The 21,832-nt window shown below is 42.4% G+C and overlaps 1 long non-coding RNA gene across 1 annotated transcript; it reads right to left on the bottom strand.

Annotated features, from left to right (window-relative positions):
* Positions 1-11,848: 11,848 nt before the first annotated feature.
* LOC119305282 lies at positions 11,849-13,359 on the bottom strand. Its single transcript, XR_005148597.1, has 3 exons — positions 13,180-13,359; positions 12,197-12,286; positions 11,849-11,903 (listed from the first exon to the last, which is right to left on the bottom strand). It is a non-coding gene; the product is annotated as an uncharacterized LOC119305282 (long non-coding RNA).
* Between the last annotated feature and the right edge of the window lie 8,473 nt (positions 13,360-21,832).

Genomic DNA, 21,832 nt, shown 5'->3' with positions numbered 1-21,832 from the left:
TTGACACCAACACATGGACTTCAAGAAGAGCCTATGGACAAATCCTTCAAATATAACTCAATGAAACCATTAGTCCATAGAGAGTGTCATTAATTACCAAAACTACACATGGGGGCACCGCATGTCCTTTCAATCACTCGTAATCTAAAGATGTTCATCCAGGACATGCCAAATAGAATTACATTGCATACCATTTAGAATATTCATCTTACATTGCATAGCATTCCATCTCGAGCTAACATCACGTTGCATGACATCCCAGTTCATCAATAGAACACTGAAAATATTCAGACAATTGCCATCGGCATACGAACAACTAGTACTAATCTTCAGTGCCACAACAAATTTTTTGAATTTTCTGTGTACATCAACTACTAATCTTTAGTGCCACAACAAACGATCAGCTACTAATCTTCAGAAGGCACACCAGAGCCGCTGTCGGCCAAAGCACATGCCTGCTATAGAGACCCTACAATAGGTCCATTCTGGGAGTGCGCCAGGATCACACACCCGGTCTCCGATCCTCAGGCGCCGTGCGTGCTTGCCGCACACAACCTCGAGCTGCTGCTCCAAGCCACCGGCGCCGTGTGTGTGTGCGGCAGACAACCTCGAGCCGCCAACGCCGTGTGTGTGTGTGTGTGTGTGTGTGCGTTGCACAACCTCGAGCCATCGAGACGTAAGTGCGGTGCACAACCTTGCTGGTAGCAAGGGGAGGGACGACGGGCACCGGAGAAGGACTTCTCCCTCACGCTGCCGCCGCCGCCATTGAGAGGAGAGGATTTGGAATTAAGGGTTAGGGATTTGAGGGGAAATTTGACTATCCCAAGCCCGATCTGATTTAAGCGGTCCGGCCAAAGCACATGCCTGCTGTAGAGACCCTCCAATAGGTCCATTCCGGGAGTGCGCCAGGATCACACACCCGGTCTCCGATCCTCAGGCGCCGTGCGTGCTTGTCGCACACAACCTCGAGCCGCTGCTCCAAGCCGCCAGCGCCGTGCGTGCGTGCGGCGGACAATCTCGAGCCGCCAACGTCGTGTGTGTGTGTGTTGCACAACCTCGAGCCATCGAGACGTAAGTGCCGTGCACAACCTTGCTGGTAGCAAGGGGAGGGACGACGGGCACCGGAGAAGGACTTCTCCCTCACGCTGCTGCCGCCGCCATCGAGAGGAGAGGATTTGGGATTAAGGGTTAGGGATTTGAGGGGAAATTTGACTATCCCAAGCCCGATCTGATTTAAGCGGTCCGGCTGGACCCGCTCGCGAGGATGACCTAGCGCGTCTGCGTATGAGAAACGTGTACATGACCGTACATGTACCCTGATCGCGTGTACGGGACTGTTTTGGAGCGATTCATGACTTCCAGGACTGTTTTGGAGCGGGCCGAGAAATTCCAGGACGGTGAGTGTAATTTACTCTACCCCCAATATAGAGCGGTCATTGGAGATTCTCTAGGAGGGTGGAAATGTCATTCACCATGGGCCTGACAATTGGTGTTACTTTTTTACTTGCTGCAACTCATGTGCCCTAGTGATGGAGATACTGGCGGAACTTTTGGTGTGGTGGATGCTCAGCTTACCACAACGGGAATTGTGAAGCCTAGGAAGGCATCACATGACAACTCGCTGAGGTTTTTGTCCCGAGCAAACGCCAATGTTCAGAACACCTTGATACGTCTCCAACGTATCTATAATTTATGAAGCATTCATGCTATTATATTATCTGTTTTGGATGTTTACAGGCTTTATTATACACTTTTATATTATTTTTGGGACTAACCTATTAACCGGAGGCCCAACTCATATTGCTGTTTTCTTGCCTATTTCAGTGTTTCGAAGAAAAGGAATATCAAACGGACTCCAAACGGAATGAAACCTTCGGGAGCATGATTGTTGGAACGAACGTGATCCAGGAGACGTGGAGCTGAAGTCAGGGAAGCTTCGAGGAGGCCACGAGGCAGGGGGGCGCCCCCCCGGGCGCGCCCACCCCCTGGGCGCGCCCTCCACCCTCATGGGCCCCTCATGGCTCCCCTCACCGACTTCTTTCGCCTATATAAGTCCATATATCCTAAAACCTTGGGGAACACAATAGATTGGGACTTCCGCCACTACAAGCCTCTGTAGCCACCAAAACCCTCTTGGACCCTGTTCCGGCACCCTGCCGGAGGGGGGATCCCTCACTGGTGGCCATCTTCATCACCCCGACGGTCTCCATGACAAGGGGGGAGTAGTTCACCCTCGAGGCTGAGGGTATGTACCAGTAGCTATGTGTTTGATCTCTCTCTCTCTCTCCCTCTCTCGTGTTCTTGAGGTGATACGATCTTGATGTATCGCGAGCTTTACTAATATAGTTGGATCTTATTATGCTTCTCCCCCTTTATTCTCTTGTAATGGATTTAGTTTTCCCTTTGAAGTTATCTTATCGGATTGAGTCTTTAAGGATTTGAGAACACTTGATGTATGTCTTGCCGTGCTTATCTGTGGTGACAATGGGATATTCACGTGATCAACTTGATGTATGTTTTGGTGATCAACTTGCGGGTTCCGTGACCTTGGGAATCTATGCATAGGGGTTGGCACACGTTTTCGTCTTGACTCTCCGGTAGAAACTTTGGGGCACTCTTTGAAGTACTTTGTGTTGGTTGAATAGATGAATCTGAGATTGTGTGATGCATATCGTATAATCATACCCAGGGATACTTGAGGTGACAATGGAGTATCTAGGTGACATTAGGGTTTTGGTTGATTTGTGTCTTAAGGTGTTATTCTAGTACGAACTCTATGATAGATCGAACAGAAAGAATAGCTTCATGTTATTTTACTACGGACTCTTGAATAAATAGATCAAAAAGGATAACTTTGAGGTGGTTTTGTACCCTACCATAATTTCTTCATTTGTTCTCTGCTATTAGTGACTTTGGAGTGACTCTTTGTTGCATGTTGAGGGATAGTTATATGATCCAGTTATGTTATTATTGTTGAGAGAACTTGCACTAGTGGAAGTATGAACCTTAGGCCTTGTTTCCTAGCATTGCAATACCGTTTACGCTCACTTTTATCATTAGTTACCTTGCTGTTTTTATAATTTCAGATTACAAATACTCATATCTATCATCCATATTGCACTTTTATCACCATCTCTTCGCTGAACTAGTGCACCTATACAATTTACCATTGTATTGGGTGTGTTGGGGACACAAAAGACTTTTTGTTATTTGGTTGCAGGGTTGTTTGAGAGAGACCATCTTCATCCTACACCTCCTATGGATTGATAAACCTTAGGTCATCCACTTGAGGGAAATTTGCTACTGTCCTACAAACCTCTGCACTTGGAGGCCCAACAACGTCTACAAGAAGAAGGTTGTGTAGTGGACATCAAGCTCTTTTCTAGCGCCGTTGCCGGGGAGGTGAGTGCTTGAAGGTATATATTTAGATCTTGCAATCGAATCTTTTTGTTTCTTGTTTTATCACTAGTTTAGTCTATAAAAGAAAGTTACAAAAAAATGGAATTGAGTTTGTCTCATACGCTTCATCTTTTTAATATCTTTCATAAGTATGATGAATAGGAAAATTGTGCTCAAGTGCTAGAAGAAGAAGTCTATAAAATGTTTGGTACTAAATCTTTGAATGATGAGCATGATTGCAATGTTGTTAGTATGAACTCTTTGAATATCCATAGTACTAATGATGATTGCACTAGTCATGATGAAAATGTCTCTTATAAGCATGTCAACTTTTGTGGAGTGCATAGAGTTTGCAAGTACACACCAAATAGGGAAGATATGTATTGCAAGAGGCATAAGCATTTAGAAACTAAATGGTTGCTAGAAAGGCTAGATGTTTTTGCTGCAAATTTAAAATTTCTTCGTCGTACTTGTGAACTTTGCAATGAACGTGACCATTTAAATCCCTAATGCAAATTGTTTCATGATCGAATCGTGTCCAAAAATTATGAAGACTTTATTTCCCTTGCACATCATAATGAACTTAGTTTACTTTTGGGTTATGAATAATTGAAACGTGCAACTAAGAATATTCCAGAATTTGCCCTAGGGAGAGCTCTTGGTTTTGATCTAGAAGAAATTTATATGTATTGTGCGGTGAATTGCATTGAAAATCCTTATATTGCCAATTACATAAAGAAAAGAAAGCAAATAGAAGATGATGAGAATACTAATGAAAGGGAAGAGACTTCCCAATATCCTCCTATTATTTCTTATGATGAATCAGGTAACGAGGAGGAGCTTTCTATTCAACCAATCTCATCAATAAGGAGCCCAAAAAAGAGGGATAAACCCACACATGATGTGAAGAATAAAAAGAAAAGACGGAGAAGCAAAGGTAAAAAGGTATCCCTCTCAAATGATGTTGCTCCTATTACTCCTTGTGATGATGATAATTTCTATACAATTGGTGCTATTCATACTATTAATGATGAGCATGATTATGCTTATGATATGAAAAGGCCCAAGCTTGGGGAAGCTATGTCTGATGAGGATGACATATTTGAGAATATATTTGCTGTAATTAATGTTTGTCCCAAGCTTGGGGATGCTATGTTTAATGAAGATGATATTTTTAGCCTCCCAAGTTTTGATATACAAATTTGTTATGATGATAGCATGCCTCCTACTTATGATGATTGTATTGATGAAAGCGGGTTTGGAAGAGTGTCAACTTTAGTAAGTAATGATCCCACTATTTTGGAGGATGTTGAATCTTATTGTGATGAATATGAAAGTGGATTTGGAGAGGTCATGACTTTATTTAGTGATGATTCCACTATCTTGGAAGAGGTTTCAATCAATTATGATGAGAACAAAGTTGCTACTTGTGATGATTATTGTGATGAAACTTATGCTATAAAAAGTAGTGATGATTATATTTATAAAACTTGTCATGATTATGATTAACCTTTTTCTAAACTTTACTCTTTTAATGTGGAAACAATTTTTAGTATTCGAGTCTCTTATGATACTCCCACTATTCCGAATAAGAAGAATTTTGCTTATGTGGAGAGTAGTAAATTTTCTATGCTTGTAGATCATGAAAAGAATGCTTTATATGCTGGTTATATTGTTGAATTCGTTCATGATGCTACTGAATATTATTATGAAGAGGGAACATATGCTTGTAGGAATTGTAATAATATCAAGTTTCCTCTCTATGTGCTGAAAATCTTGAAGCTATGCTTGTTTTGCCTTCCTATGATAGTTGATTATTGTTCCATAAGTTGTTTGCTCACAAAATCCCTATGCATAGGAAGTGTGCTAGACATAAATGTGCTAGTCATATTCTTCAGATACTCTCTTTATGTTTCAATTCTTATCTTTTATGTGAGCATCACTGAAATCATCATGCCTAGCTAGGGGCGTTAAACGATAGCGCTTGTTGGGAGGCAACCCAATGTTATTTTTGTTCTTTACTTTTTGATCCTGTTTAGTAATAAATAATTCATCTAGCCTGTGGGGACCGATTCTATGGGTATTAATTTCCAGAAAATGGCCCTTGTGCTCACCAGCCCCATGATAACTGTTAGCTGATGAGGCACCAACTTGATACAGAAATTCCAAGCAAAATACAAAATATGTAGTACAAGACCATTCTGGCATGTGAGTACAATAGATGGTTTCTAATGATTGATGGCGGAAGCGGTTTGTGGATCATCAATATCTATGGGACTCCAATTCCCACAGGAACAGCTGACCAGGTTAACTCCTATCTTCGCGAGGCTGCTATCACCGTTGCTTAGGTTCCGGGGCTGTCAACACGGTCGCTCCTCTCCGCGCAAGAAATCTGGCCAAGACAATAGCCAGGGACAAGCCAGTGAGTACTTTGAATGTACTCGCAAACATTATGAACACAAGTATAATATAACCATGATATGCTAAAAATATTTTATGCTCATGACGTCAGTCACGAAAGATAATAAAAATTCTGATGCACGCAAGCATGTTATTTATGAATATGCAATAACATAGTAGTATTAAAATTATGAAATAAATAACAAACATGCCGCAGTTGGGCGTCTTAGTGACACCACATAAAGGGCTTTAAAAGAAATGCCGCAGTCGGGCATCTTAGCGACACCGCATAAAGGGTTTTAAAAGAAATGCCGCAGTCGGGCGTCTTAGCGACACCACATAAAGGGATTTAAAAGAAATGCCGCAGTCGGGCGTCTTAGCGACACCACATAAAAGGGCTTTAAAAGAAATGCCGCAGTCGAGCGTCTTAGCGACACCACATAAAGGGCTTTAAAAGAAATGCCACAGTCGGGCGTCTTAGCGACACCACATAAAGGGCTTTAAAAGAAATGCCGCAGTCGGGCGTCTTAGCGACACCACATAAAGGGCTTTAAAAGAAATGCCACAGTCGGGCGTCTTAGCGATACCATATAAAGGGCTTTAAAAGAATCACAGTGAATATCCAGGAGGTAGAACCGTCCCAGGGATATTCGATAATACCAATAATATCACGGGTTAGTCCACAACAAAAATAATAATCATAATTATCACATGTCACAAGTCGTAATGCCAGTTCTGATTTAACAGTTTCACCTCCGAAGAACGACACTAAGACCGACACTTGACCCATCCCAGACTATAATCCTTAACCATGGACACGGCTATTCGAATAGGTTTTAATCTCTGCAGAGGGTGTACTCTTTACCCACAAGTAACAGATTCCTTTAGTCCATCGGGACTAATTCCGTCTACGGTCTTTTAAATGAAAACGCACCTGACTGGCACACACCAGCTTAACTTACCGGTGTCTGGAATCACCCACGACACTGTTAAGCAAAACTCTAAGTGGGGAGGCTACAACCTTGATTAGCATGGGATCACAAAATTTATACCGCGCGCAAAACTAGGGAAGCTACCCCCTCGGCTACAACCGAAACACCCATGCCCCCTGACCGGATGACTGGCTTTAATCCATGGCCTTGGTACCCTCATCCCGGCCCCTCTGTACGGTATGTGCTAGAAAGGGGTTGACAAATTACTGAACCGTACCCTACCCGTGGCAGGGACAAGTGGTAGCACGAAACAAGTGTGGGGGTTGCTGGAACAAGACTTGATCTACGGTCGACTCAGGAGGTTTATAATTTTTCCCTGCATGACATGTATAACAAAAATATTTCAACCAACAGAATCACCGCTCATTATACCTTACTATGCCATACCGGACATAACCGTCCCGAAGGAGACCGGCGACAAACTCATGCCTACACAAGGTAGAGGTTTTCCCGGATTCCTTCCGGTATGCATGCAAGGCACATGAGGATGATTATCATCACAAGTGTGTTCATTTCCAACAGCATGGAAATCACTAATATGCATTCATGCAAATGATCATATCACATGAAATAACAATTTCTCCGAAATGAGGTGGTGTTATAAACGTGTCAACGAACACAAAAAAATATTATGCCGGGGTTCAGAATGCTTGCCTTCAGGTCATGGGAAGGCAGGGTGCATTTCAAAACTCTTGAAATATTTCTCCTCTCTCCAAAAATCCTATTTAAAAAAATATATATACGAATTAACACACAACATCAAAACAGCACAAAAAGTTGTTTTGAATTTTTTTCAAATAAATCTTAAAATAAACTAGACAATATTTGAGAGAGGTAGGAAAAAGAATTAATCTATTTGGAGTTGTATTTAAGAAGTTATAGCCGGTCAAAGTTTAAGTCAAAATCTGTTATTTAAAATAAAACAGAAAAGAAAACGTTTCGAATATTTACGTACACGTCGAAGGCGTATTTTGGAAACGCGCTTCCACTTAACCCACGTGGACTGGGGCGGGGTCACCGACAGTGGGTCCAGGGGGCCCACTGGTCAGGTTTGACCAGTCCATCCCTCCCTCCTCTTCCTTCGCCCGAACGGAGGCGAGGCGACGGCGATCAACACCGGCGAATGGCTGCTCCCCGCGGGCTCCAGAGAGTCGAGATGGATCCGCAAGACCGGGGAGGTCCTCACGGTGGTCGTTGGGTCGGCGGGGGTGGAGGGAGTCGCCGACGGTGAGCTTCGCGGCGGAGGAGGCCTAGGGGGGCAAAGTGCTTTTAGGGCTGCGGTGGTTCCCGATCAAAATCGAGTAGGGGGAAGGGTTCACGGGAGGAAGATAGGGCTTCTGGTGGAGAGAGTGGAGAGGGGGAGGCCCTGGTGGTGCCGGAGTGGCTGGGGCAGTGGCGGCGGCAGGAGTTGCCGGAGACGGGGAAGAAAACCTCCCCGGGTCGATTGCGAGCTAGGGAAGCGCCATTGAGGTGGCCTGAGGTTGCCTGCGTGCGGGGACGGGCTCGGGGCTTCCTTAAATAGGAGAGTCGAGGCGGTTCAGCGGCGACCGCGGATAAGGTCGCCGGCGACCATCTTTCTGTAGCTTGGGCGACGCGGCGGCAACGAGCGCTAGGGGACACACTTGCGGATGAGCTCGCACTGCTCCAGGAGGCAGGTGGCAAGCATTGGCAGCTTGGGCGGCACCGACCTGGCCGAGACGCGCTGCGGACGCCGGCGTGCCACCAAGGGCTCTGACGGCGGTGCTGTAGGCTGCCAGGGCGGCTTGGCGCGTTGCGGGGAGAAGGTTAGTGAGTGGCGTGGCTCCGCAGGGCGGTGGCAAACCAGGGGCGCGACGCGTCAGCTCGGGCGCGGCACGTGCAATACGCGTGCTCTGCTCGCGCCCAGAGCATGCACGGGACGTGCTCGACGAAATGCTATGGCATGCTAGGGGGTTCCAAACCACAAGAGGGTTAGCAGAGTGGGGTTATAGGCTAGGGCAAATCCATGGGACATGCTGGATAGGTCAGGGGCTCAAGTTCACAATGTAAACTTGAAATCATGCCAAATCTGGCTATGCACTCATGGTGTTTGTCAAAATGCCAAAGGCATCCAAGCAGTACTTGGGGTGACCAAATTCTCCAGATCAGTGTCTCTGTGGGTGTATGAGAGGGTGGTGAAGTTAGTTTGCCAAAAGGAGAAACTTGCTAGTGCAAGTTTTGCAAAACTACAATTCTGGACAGGGAGTAAATGGCATCATTACATGGACCAAAAGTGTTCCAAAAAGTGCATGCTCTTGGACTTAGGGGTTTTGCAGGGTTGACTACAAGCAGGGGGAAGTACAAGGTCACTAGAGCAAGAATGAATAGAGTTGCAATAGAAAACACAAGTCTGGTCCAGAATGAAAAAGGGGTTGATACACTTAATTTCTCCAAAGAACATCACTAGGTTTTTGCATAAAGTTGGATGGCATGTTACCACTGATATCCCATAGTTTTGGTGGAGGCTCTGAGGAGATATTTAATTAGGCTATAGTGCAAAAATGCCCACTGGACCAGATTTGAAAAACAGGTGTAAAACTCAAAATATGCAATGAAATAAATATATTATTGCACAAAAGTGATTTAGAGACATCACATGACATCTCCAAATTTTGGTTGGATTTTTAGTTAAACTAGTACAAATGTCCGTGCGTTGCACCAGACGAAATATTAAATATAACTTGCTCCACATGCAATTGTGAAACACATTTTTAACCCAATTATTGCAAAATAAGGTTACACCAAGTATTTCTTTTTGGTATGAAATAGTCTTTCAATCAATTTTATTTTTTGTTGTTCGGAAAAACATGAATATTTTTTTTGTTTTGAGAAGGTGTTTTTTTATTAATTTCAACAATATTTTTTAAATGGAATCATTTTTATGGTGACGAAATTTTTTTGCAATATAATATTTCATTTGTAATTTGTTTTGCACTATTTTTTGGGCTTGGCCCATTAAAAACTTGACCGACACACACATGGACAACACGCATGAACGCGATCTTTCTTCCCGTTTCCCATTCTTCTCCCCCCGGTTAGGATAGGGCCGACGCCACCTCCGTTGTCCCCGTCGTTCTCGGAGGACGAGGGCAGGAAGAATAGCGCTTCCAGTGGCCGCACCATCATGTCCTTGGGCGGCTCCCTCTTCCTCCCTGTCCCCTCCCACCCATCTGGAGTAAGAAAGCGACCATGATGAGCTTGCCATGGAATTTAAGCAGCTCCATTGTTCACATCATGTCAGGCAATGTCATTGTCAATTGGGGAAAATCCATATATGAGAACATCAGACATCTCATTTCCTCTTTCCCCACATCCCACATAAACCAGAGCTTCAGAATTGGAGTACCGCGGACATTTTCAAACTCAATAGACGGTATAGAGATGGTACCAAGAAAAAAATATAGACAAAGATTTTCCCACATCCATGACAACAGAGCAGTCAGCTGACCACCTTAGAAAGTGCCTGACTAATGACATTTTTTCCACAACCAAAAACACCAAATAGCACCATGTTCCTCCAAAAACTGAGGGGAGTGATACTAAGGGGAGCCATTTCAAATTAGAAAACACTGGGATTTAATGGCGTTGGAAGGAAATGAAAAATCAACATCTGCAAAATGTTTGGTTATCTAAGAGAAGAAACCATAATAAATAAAAACATGTGTTTTATTCTGGAAATTGAAGCTCGGATAAGTTGTAGACAAACATGTCATGTAAGAAGAGGTGTCCACACCGAGCTTTGATGCATCAGGTCTTCGTGTACGCACATGCCATATCTGCAGCTCATTAACTTCCAAACATTAAGCTAGTAAATTAGTCCTCAAAAAAGTTATACCAAATAACTTCCTTGCTTGAAGCATAGTTAACTACTTCTTGATGCCCTGAAATTTCAGCTCTAGAAATGTATCCTGCATTTGCATACATAGCAACAACAGTTTATGAAACAAAGTTAAGCAATGGTAGAATGAATGGGAATAAATAAAAGATGTCATAAAGTGATAGCATCCACTTAACCTGTAGGCTATGTTGACCCGCTCGAGCGATGTAATTTACTTTCCCATGGAACCAGATTGAAGAGCGACATGGTGGTTCATCAAATTATTCTCAAAGACAATCTGTCAGAGTTAGATAACATTAGAATTTGAACACAGGTTAATAATTAGAATCTAATTTGTTATTTCAAAATCTAAAAGCTCACACTTAGAATATCTTAATCAAGTGGGTGCCCATGCAGCAAGGTGCACAAAATCAGCTCTTGTGGCCTTTGTTCTATCTATTTATGATAAAAAATAATACTGAGTTGTACCTTCAGAAAACCAGAAAATTATGCAATGTTGTACTATGTAGGTCAACAGTGATATCCATGCCTGGTGATTATTTTCTGGGCATTATGTCCCATAATGTATACTTGAGTGTGGTTTTCAGATGACAAACAATACAACCACAATTTCAGTATAGAGAGATGTGTCATAGTTCGGGTGCATCAATTTTTCTTGGCACTAAAAATATTAGAGCTTGGGTAGAAATAATAGTATCACACCAGTGTGAAACATCTTTCTGACTAACTGTTTTAGGAATAAAAGAGATGCATAAGCAAATTCATTCAACAAACAACAACTTCTATGTTTGCCTACTTCTCAACAAAATTTCATAGCCACGGCTAAAACTAAGACTAACAACCACACCAATCCAACAAATCTGTTGGGAGATAAGATAAGTTATGCAAGAAGAAAAACAATACCAGGATTTATTTTACCTGATTTATTCTACCATTAAGTTATGCAAAAAGTACAATGCAACCTTGAAACCACCAAGAGAGGATCTTGTGTATCATTCTCTGTTCTTTTAAAGATTAATTACCAGCGGATGCAATCAGATATGATGGATGAGTGAATATGCCGCCCTCATGTCAGATAAGTAACGTAATTACCTCTAGATGCGCATCGTGGTTCCACGGGCCAAAACCATTTCCACAGAAATTAGGCATTGGTGGCAGCAGATGATGATGCATCTGGTTTGGACTCGCCATTGACGGCAACCTTTGAAGGTCCCCACCATGATGTTGCTTAAGCAAGGAGGACACCCGCATTATCTCTGGTAGCATAAGTACAACAACAAACATTAGAAGCCAACATTAGCATGAAAAGGTGCTCCATGAAAAACTTTCTGTCACCGAAGAATCATATGAATCAAGGTACACACACACACACACACACACACACAACCTGCACCTTGAGGCCAAAATAGAGTCAAGCATAGCATGTTTGCATCAACAAGAGAGAAACATAAGCAATCAGGCCATGGCAAATCAGCAAGGACAAATTCCCATCTAGGAAAATAATGGTAGACGGGGCGGCGGCGGCGAGGGAGCGAATCGAGGCTCTCACCGTGGCCCAACAGCTTGATGTAGATTGGTAGCACCTGCGTGAAACAGGACAAGCTTCTGGTGCTCCCGCAACAGCTCCGACATGTAGTGGCTGCGGCGACAATGACGCCATCCAATCCAATGGCACAGGAGGGCACAAAAAAACAGAGACAACCAATTCAGTGAGGCCGCCCGCCCAACAAATAGAATATACATTCCATGAAACTCCCTTTTGGGTTCTAATGATTCAATCCTTGCTATGGAAGAAAAAAACAAACAAAGGAAACATTTACTTTATTTCAGGGTGCCCGAACCAAACTATATATATTCCATGGCTATATGGCAAACCATTAGTTAAGAGTATTTTACATTAAAAGATTGAGACTAATTAACACTGCAATGATAGCATCTTCAGAAACCAAATTAAATAACAAACATTTTTAATTAACTACAACAACAGAAAGTACAAGTGTGTATAAGTAAGAACCTAGGTGGAACAGATGTTTGCATAACTACCTAGTAGACAACATATTTGCATCAGTAAGCCATGGTATAGAATTATTTGATTACTTCATGTCTAGACATTCAGGTCCATGTTTTTCTTTGTTTTTTGTTAGTCCATTATTGTAGAAAAAGGCTTATGATATGAATTCCAATGCTTTCTCGACACTCTTATCCTGTCCATCTAAATCTCAGTGAAGATGTCTGGTTTCAGCCCCAACCATCTGTCATAAAAAAACACCAGATGAATGCAGATGATAATGTATATCCTTGATCTATAAAGGATATCTATAAAGACTGCAACTTCATGTATTACCAAGCATGAAGTCTGATTTTTGTGGAACACTCATGGTGGTGAAAGCCCTTTCTTTTCGACAAACTACATAAGATAGGAAACAAACCTTACTTCACCTAACGGTTAGCAGCTAAGCCTTCCTCTGTCAATTTTATTGGATATATACAAGAGGATATATTTGATTGCCTAGATTCAAAAAAAAATGATACCTGATACTGACCACCATTTATAACTTCTAGTACATTGCTAGGGATTGGAAGGATCTACATATCCTCTTCCGTAATCCTCCAAGACCAAGAGCAAACTGACGGATTTCATTGAGCACCTCCAGTACACAGCAAAGCAAGCAAATCCAGCCATGGGGCATACCAACGGACTGAGCTTGGATTAACCTGGCATGATTACTATTACTCGTCACTTCAGAAGCCATGTACTGCCGCAACAGATTTTATTGATAGCCAAGAAAGATTCAGTGCTTGCTTCTCATGGTAATTCCTGGAACAATATAAGTTTTGGGATTGAAGAGGTATCTCTGCTTCCTTACTCCCAAGACAGTACTTGTAGAAAATGAATCCTGCAATGACGATGCTGATGAAGCACGACGACAACAGCCCTAACCACGGAAACCCAATCATCTTCTTTTGCCTGAGATGTTCAAAATCATGCAGGGGTTTCACGACACGCTGATGCAGGCGCTCCACCTGCCTCCCCCTCCCCTCGGGTGCACCTGAGGCAACATGGCCCTCCCGGGGGAGAAGCAGGTGTCCGCGTTCTGCAGCACATCCATGGCGATGGCGATGCCTGGGCACCAATTGTGAGGGAAGGAGCCAAGCGAACGAGAGGAAGATGAGGAAGGGCTCGATCCGGAACACCAGCCCGCACCAAGCCCCGCCGCCTCAACAGGAGCCCGTCTCCCTGCCTGCCGGCGGCTCATCGGAGCCTCCATCGCCCCAGCCCCACGGCCGCGCGGGACTTCCGCACCGGCGGCAGCCCCTTGGGGCCTCCAAGCCGATGCTAGACCCGGCACGGGGGAGGGGCTGGCCCTGAGGAGCGGGAAGCCGGCGAATCCGTCAATCAGGAGGTGGGCGGCGCCCTCCATCATCGCTGCCGTTTAGGGAGGGACGCGGTCTCGGTCGATGCGGTGTGGGGCGGGTGGCGCGGGGCAGGAGGTGTCGACGGGATGGAGGTGGAGATGGGATCGAAGAGGCAGGGTCGTGCGGGGCGCTGGGATTTTCTTTCTTATTTTCTCTCCTCTGTACCGGTTCGGGGCTGACTTATGACGAGGACTGCGGGTCTAATTATTAAAAGCACAGGGACTTTTGTACAAAAATGCCGGCGACGTACCACCAGAAGCAATGCGTGGTTTATTAGTAGGTAAAGATTTATCAACTGGTTGTAGTACAAAAAGAGCTCCAAAACTTAAAACAAGTCATTTTAATGAATAAAGCTCAGGGTGAAATAAATTAATAAATAAATCCACTGGCTAAGAGGCGTTTTTAATGAGAGGACATAGAAGTCCAATATGTTTTGGGAAAGATCCACTTGGGAAAAACTCCTTAATATTAAAAAGAAAGGTTCTGAAATCAACAGAAATATTCTTGCAGGCAAAAAATTTAAACTCTTGGCAAAATTTTAATAACTAAAACCTGGTTAAATTTTTGGGGTGTTACATAGCCTCTATTTATATGTGGTTTTATGTTTTAATTAGTGTTTGTGCTAAGTAGAACCTTTGGGAAGACTTGGGTGAAAGTCAATATGATCTTGCTGTAAAAAAACAGAAACTTTAGCACTCACGAGAATAGCTTCCATGTTTTACAGAAGAGCACTTTTAGGTTGATTCTTTTTGCAGATGATTATTAGACAAATTCTTCAGGTACAGCAATTTATTTCAGAATTTTTGGAGTTTCAGAAGTATACGTTTGATATAGATTACTACAGACTGTTCTGTTTTTGACAGATTCTGTTTTCGTTGTGTTGTTTGCTTATTTTGATGAATCTATGAGTAGTATCGTAGGGTATCAACCATAGAGAAGTTGGAATACAGTATATATTACACCAATATGTATTTAAAATGAGTTCACAACAGTATCTAAGTGGTGATTTATTTTCTTATACTAATGGAGCTTACGAGTTTTGTTTTGAGTTTCGTGTTGTGAAGTTTTCAAGTTTTGGGTAAAGATTCGATGATCTATGGAATAAGGAGTGGCAAAAGCCTAAGCTTGAGGATGCCCAAGGCACCCCAAGATAATATTCAAGGACAACCAAGAGCCTAAGCTTGGGGATGCCCCGGATGGCATCCCCTCTTTCGTCTTTGTTCATCGGTAACTTTACTTGGAGCTATATTTTTATTCACCACACGATATGTGTTTTTCTTGGAGCGTCATTTTCTTTTGTTAGTATCTGCTTGCTGTTATTTAGAATAATGTTTTGCATCTTTATTTTCAATAAAAATGTCAAGGATAGCCTTTACCATGCTTATTTTGCAAGTATACATGTTGCTGTTTCAAAACAGAAAGTTTACCGCTGTTGCAAAAATTCCCTAGAAAAGTCAGAGAGTGATATAATGTTGAATATTTTTTTAATATTGAGCTCTGATAAATCTTCTAAAGTGTAGTATTTTTGTCTTAATTTTTGGAGTTAGGGAAGTAGGATGAATCTTGCATTCTTTACAGACTATACTGTTTTGGCAGATTGCTGTTATCTTTGCATTGTTTGCACATGCTTGCTTGTTTAATGATCCTATTTGAGGATAGGAGTATTAAATATGCAGAGACATTTAGTATGCGATGTTGAATAATAATGTTAGTAATTTGTTACAGTAGAAAATGATAAGGTTTTTGCATTGTTTTATACTAACTTATCTCACGAGTTCTTGTTGAGTTTTGTGTGGATGAAGTTTTTGAGATTTAGGGAAACTGTGATAGAAAAGGAATTAAGGAGACACAAAAGCTCAAGCTTGGGGATGCCCAAGGCACCCCAAGATAATATTCCAAGAAGTCTCAAGCATCTAAGCTTGGGGATGCCCCGGTAGGCATCACACCTTTCTTCTTCAACAATTAACGGTTAGCATCGGTTGGACCTAAGTTTTTGCTTCTTCACATGAGTTGTGCTATCCTTGCAATGCCATTTTGTTTTGTTTTGCTTGCTGTTTGAATGAAATACCAAGATCTAAAATACTTAAATGAGAGAGAGTCTTCACATGGCTACATAATTATTTAACTACTCATTGATCTTTACTTATATCTTTTTGGAGTAGTTTGTCATTTACTTGTGTGCTTCACTTATATCCTATGAGTAAATGGTTGAATGAGTTGAATGTCATAAATATGGAATTATATATGTTTCATATGCTTACCCCGTTTGGAGTAATGACTTCACATCTAAGAAGTAGAGGTAGTAAATTTATTGAAGGTTGGCAAGCATTGTATTGGTCACTTGAACAATTCATGCAAGAATATTGAAGGAAGAGAGATTTCACATATAAATATACTATCTTGGACATCTTCTATGATTGTGAGCCCCGTTAATTATTTTCAAACCTAAGAAAATTAGTTGAAATTGGACAAGGAAGACAACATAATGAGTTATGCTTGAGTATATTTGTATAGAAGTTATATTGTTATAGATCCTCCAACATGTGGTGCTTGCTATTTAGAATGCTTTGCTAGCCAAAATATCTGTACTAAGCGGGAATACTGCTTGTGGATCCAAATTCCTTGAACCAAGTTTCTTCCATGAGTGTCCACCATACCTACCTATATGCGGTATTTACCTGCCGTTCCAAGTAAATTTGTATGTGCCAAACTCTAAACCTTCAAATAATAATCTGTTTTGTATGCCCGAATCGCTCATGTAGTGACTAGGGGCTGTCAGTATCTTCCATGCTAGGTGGGTTATTCTCACGATGAGTGGACTCCGCTCATCATTCACGAGAAAAATGGCTGGTAACTGGGATGCCCAGTCCCAGATCAAAAGATCAAAATCAAATCAAAATAATTGCAAACAAAAACTCCCCCAGGATTGATGTTAGTTGGAGGCACCCATTGTTTCGGGCAAGCCATGGATTGATGATTGTTGGTGGAGGGGGAGTAAAAACTTTACCATTCTATTTGGGAACCGCCTATAATGTATGTAGTATGGAAGATATTGGGAACTCTTGGTTGTTATGTTGACAATGAGATCATACCTCTCAAAATTATTTATCTCTATTTCAAAATCGAGCTCTGGCACCTCTGCAAATCCTTGCTTCCCTCTGCGAAGGGCCTATCTTTTACTTTTATGCAAGAGTCAATAGTATTCCTTCTCATTCCTACCTACTCTTTAGTTGGCAAGCATAGTGTGTTGGGGAAAGATCTAAGCATATATGGCCATGCAAATATATTTGATCATGAATTATTATTGTTGACAATTATCTATATGATAAGTGAGTTGGGAGGCGAAACACTAAGCCCCTATCTTTCTCCGTGTTTGATGGATGCTATTTGTTCTAAGAATATGCTTTGAGTGGTAGCAATCATGGAAGACTATATGATAGTTGAGTATGTGGAGTTTGCTAAATCAAAGCTCTGACATAGACCCTTCCTGAAAATAAGATGAATTCTAATTGTTTGATGACTGAGAATGAAGTTTGCTAGTTTTCAAGATTTTTTATGGTCTATGCTTTAACATGTGAATAGCTTGTTACTTGATCTTGAGAAGTTTTATGAGATGAACTACTGCTATGACATATAATGATGCTAGGAAAGGTGACTGAAATTATCATTGATCAAACTTGTGTACCTGCTAGCATTCACACTTCATAAATTCTTTCTTTTATCATTTACCTACTCGAGGACGAGTAGGAATTAAGCTTGGGGATGCTGATACGTCTCCAACGTATCTATAATTTATGAAGCAGTCATGCTATTATATTATCTGTTTTGGATGTTTACGGGCTTTATTATACACTTTTATATTATTTTTGGGACTAACCTATTAACCGGAGGCCCAGCCCATATTGCTGTTTTCTTGCCTATTTCAGTGTTTCGAAGAAAATAAATATCAAACGGAGTCCAAACGGAATGAAACCTTTGGGAGCGTGATTGTTGGAACGAACGTGATCCAGGAGACGTGGAACTGAAGTAAGGGAAGCTTCGAGGAGGCCACTACGCAGGGGGGGCGCCCCCTGGGCGCGCCCACCCCCCTCGGCACGCCCTCCACCCTCATGGGCCCCTTGTGGCTCCCCTGACCGACTTCTTTCGCCTATATAAGTCCATATATCCTAAAACCTTTGGGGAACACAATAGATTGGGAGTTCCGCCGCTGCAAGCCTCTGTAGCCACCAAAAACCTCTCGGGACCCTGTTCCGGCACCCTGGCGGAGGGGAGGGGATCCCTCACCGGTGGCCATCTTCATCATCCCGATGCTCTCCATGACGAGGAGGGAGTAGTTCACCCTCGGGGCTGAGGGTATGTACCAGTAGCTATGTGTTTGATCTCTCTCTCTCGTGTTCTTGAGGTGATACGATCTTGATGTATCGCGAGCTTTGCTATTATAGTTGGATCTTATGATGCTTCTCCCCCTCTATTCTCTTGTGATGGATTGAGTTTTCCCTTTGAAGTTATCTTATTGGATTGAGTCTTTAAGGATTTGAGAACACTTGATGTATGTCTTGCCGTGCTTATCTGTGGTGACAATGGGATATTCACGTGATTAACTTGATGTATGTTTTGGTGATCAACTTGCGGGTTCCGTGACCTTGGGAATCTATGCATAGGGGTTGGCACATGTTTTTGTCTTGACTCTCCGGTAGAAACTTTGGGGCACTCTTTGAAGTACTTTGTGTTGGTTGAATAGATGAATCTGAGATTGTGTGATGCATATCGTATAATCATACCCACGGATACTTGAGGTGACAATGGAGTATCTAGGTGACATTAGGGTTTTGGTTGATTTGTGTCTTAAGGTGTTATTCTAGTACGAACTCTATGATAGATCGAACGGAAAGAATAGCTTCATGTTATTTTACTACGGACTCTTGAATAGATAGATCAAAAAGGATAACTTTGAGGTGGTTTTGTACCCTACCATAATCTCTTCGTTTGTTCTCTGCTATTAGTGACTTTGGAGTGACTCTTTGTTGCATGTTGAGGGATAGTTATATGATCCAGTTATGTTATTATTGTTGAGAGAACTTGCACTAGTGAAAGTATGAACCTTAGGCCTTGTTTCCTAGCATTGCAATACCGTTTACGCTCACTTTTATCATTAGTTACCTTGCTGTTTTTATAATTTCAGATTACAAATACTCATATCTATCATCCATATTGCACTTTTATCACCATCGCTTCGCCGAACTAGTGCACCTATACAATTTACCATTGTATTGGGTGTGTTGGGGACACAAGAGACTTTTTGTTATTTGGTTGCAAGGTTGTTTGAGAGAGACCATCTTCATCCTACGCCTCCTACGGATTGATAAACCTTAGGTCAGCCACTTGAGGGAAATTTGCTACTGTCCTACAAACCTCTGCACTTGGAGGCCCAACAACGTCTACAAGAAGAAGGTTGTGTAGTAGACATCACACCTCGGAAATTAACAAGGCAGATGGTACTCTGGCTGCTGTGGGTAAAACCTTGACGGGGATCCCACCTTTGCCCCCTGTCTATGGCTCACTGAGAAAGCAAAATAAGAAGTTGAAAGACACCAACGAGCAGCAAAACAAAGAAGCCAACGAGGTTCAGAAATCAAAACCTGCAACATTGGCGGGCTCCGAAGGGGAGTACCGCCGGGCGCAATGAGTATAATATGTTGGAACTACCGAGGCGTGGGCAAGGCCTCGACAGTTCGAGAGCTTCGCGAATTCGCGAAGAAACTTGCCCCTACCATCTTTGTATTCTAGAAACCCAAATAGACAAGGCAAGGGTGGAATTTTTAGCTGGTACATTAGGCTATGATGAAGCTTATGATGTCGTTAACAGTGGTAGGAGCGGAGGCATTGGAATTTTTTGGAATAAATCAATAAAGATAGAGATTTTGGGCTACTCTATTTATCATGTTGACTATAAGGTGATTGATCCTGGTACTGACCCGTGGAGAATGATGATAGTCTATGGAGAGGCCCAAACACATTTCAAATACCAAACGTGGGACGTTATTAAAGATATATGCGGGTCAAGTGATCTCCCTTGGCTTTGCATCGGGGACTTCAACGAAGTCTTACATCGAGATGAACATGAAGGGATTGGGCAGCGGAGTAATGCACAAATACAAGGGTTTCGTGACATGGTTGACAGATGCTTGTTGATAGATATTGGTTTTAAAGGGAGATTTTGGACATTTGAGAAAAAAGTCAGTGGTGGCTCTTACACAAGGGTTAGGCTAGACAGAGCGCTAGCCTCGGACGAGTGGTCAACCCAATTCCCCCTAGCGAGCCTAAGTCACTTAAGAGCATCAACTTTGGACCATTGCCCGATTTATCTTGGGCTAAATGGGGAAGCAACAAACAACAGATCATCACATGTATTCCGGTATGAGGTTGCTTGGGAGACTCATGAAAATTTGAAGGAAACAATACATTCCTCTTGGGCTGAAGGCGCACCTTGTGTTAGAGTTGATGAGATAAAACAGAAGCTTGCGAGTTTGTCCAGCAGACTTAGGAGTTTGAACACAGACACGTTTGGGTCGGTGAGGATGGAAATTACGAGGCTAAAGAAGGAGATAGAAGTGCTGTAGAATGACCCTGCCAGGACTGGACCTAGCCATGCAGAACTAAAAATTAATGAGCATCTCGAAGAACTGTACCACAGGGAAGAACTTTTATGGCGTCAGCGTTCCAGAATCGATTGGCTCACATCGGGTGATAGAAACACTAAATTCTTTCATCTCAGGGCAAGTATGATAAGAAAGAAAAATATGATTAAAGAACTTTCAAATTCTCCTGGTCTCATGGTAGATGATCCGACTGAATTAAAGGAGTTAGTTTCAAATTTTTATAAGGATTTGTATTCTTCTGAGGGTGTCACAAATATGGAGGAAGTACTACAGCATGCCCCCCGCAAGGTAATCAAACATGAATGAGATTCTTTGTGCTGCATATACAGAGGAGGAGGTAAAGACAACTCTCTTCCAAATGTTTCCTACAAAGGCACCGGGACCAGATGGTTTTCTGGCGCATTTTTATCAGAGGCATTGGGATGTTTGTGGAAACGAGGTAACAAGTGTTGTCCTCCAGATTTTTAGAGGATAAGAGAGTGTTGAATGTATTAACGACACATTCCTAGTTTTGATTCCAAAGGTAATGAATCCAACACTCCTAAGTCAGTTCAGATCCATAAGTTTGTGTAATGTTTTGTATAAAATTGCTTCGAAGGTTATTCGGAATAGATTGAAGCAGATACTTCCTGATATCATTTCTGAGGAGCAGTCGGCTTTTGTTCCTAGTAGACTTATAACAGATAACATCATAAGTTCCTACGAGTGTCTGCATTTCATGAAGAGAAGCAAGTCAAAGTCAAATAGTTATTGTGCTCTGAAACTAGATATGATGAAAGCCTATGACAGACTTGAGTGGCCTTATTTGGAAGCATTCATGGGTAAGTTGGGTTTTGCACCATCGTGGATCAACAATGTTATGAGTATGATCAGATCGGTGTCTTTCTCAATTCTTTTTAATGGTGAGAAACTTGACCAGTTCAGACCATCCAGAGGGATTCGGCAGGGAGATCCAATCTCCCCTATCTTTTCTTGATCGCAGCGGAGGGCCTTTCGTGCCTTTTGAAATCTAGTTCTCAGTCATCCAACTTTGTGGGAGTTAAGCTGGCGCCAATAGATCTCGTTGTTAACCATCTACTCTTTGCTGATGATAGCCTGCTGCTGTTCAA

Source organism: Triticum dicoccoides, chromosome 5B, assembly GCF_002162155.2.
Source record: "Triticum dicoccoides isolate Atlit2015 ecotype Zavitan chromosome 5B, WEW_v2.0, whole genome shotgun sequence".
Classification (NCBI taxonomy): Eukaryota; Viridiplantae; Streptophyta; class Magnoliopsida; order Poales; family Poaceae; genus Triticum; species Triticum dicoccoides.
Note: the sequence above shows the minus strand (reverse complement) of the source record. Positions and strands in the feature narration are given on the sequence as shown.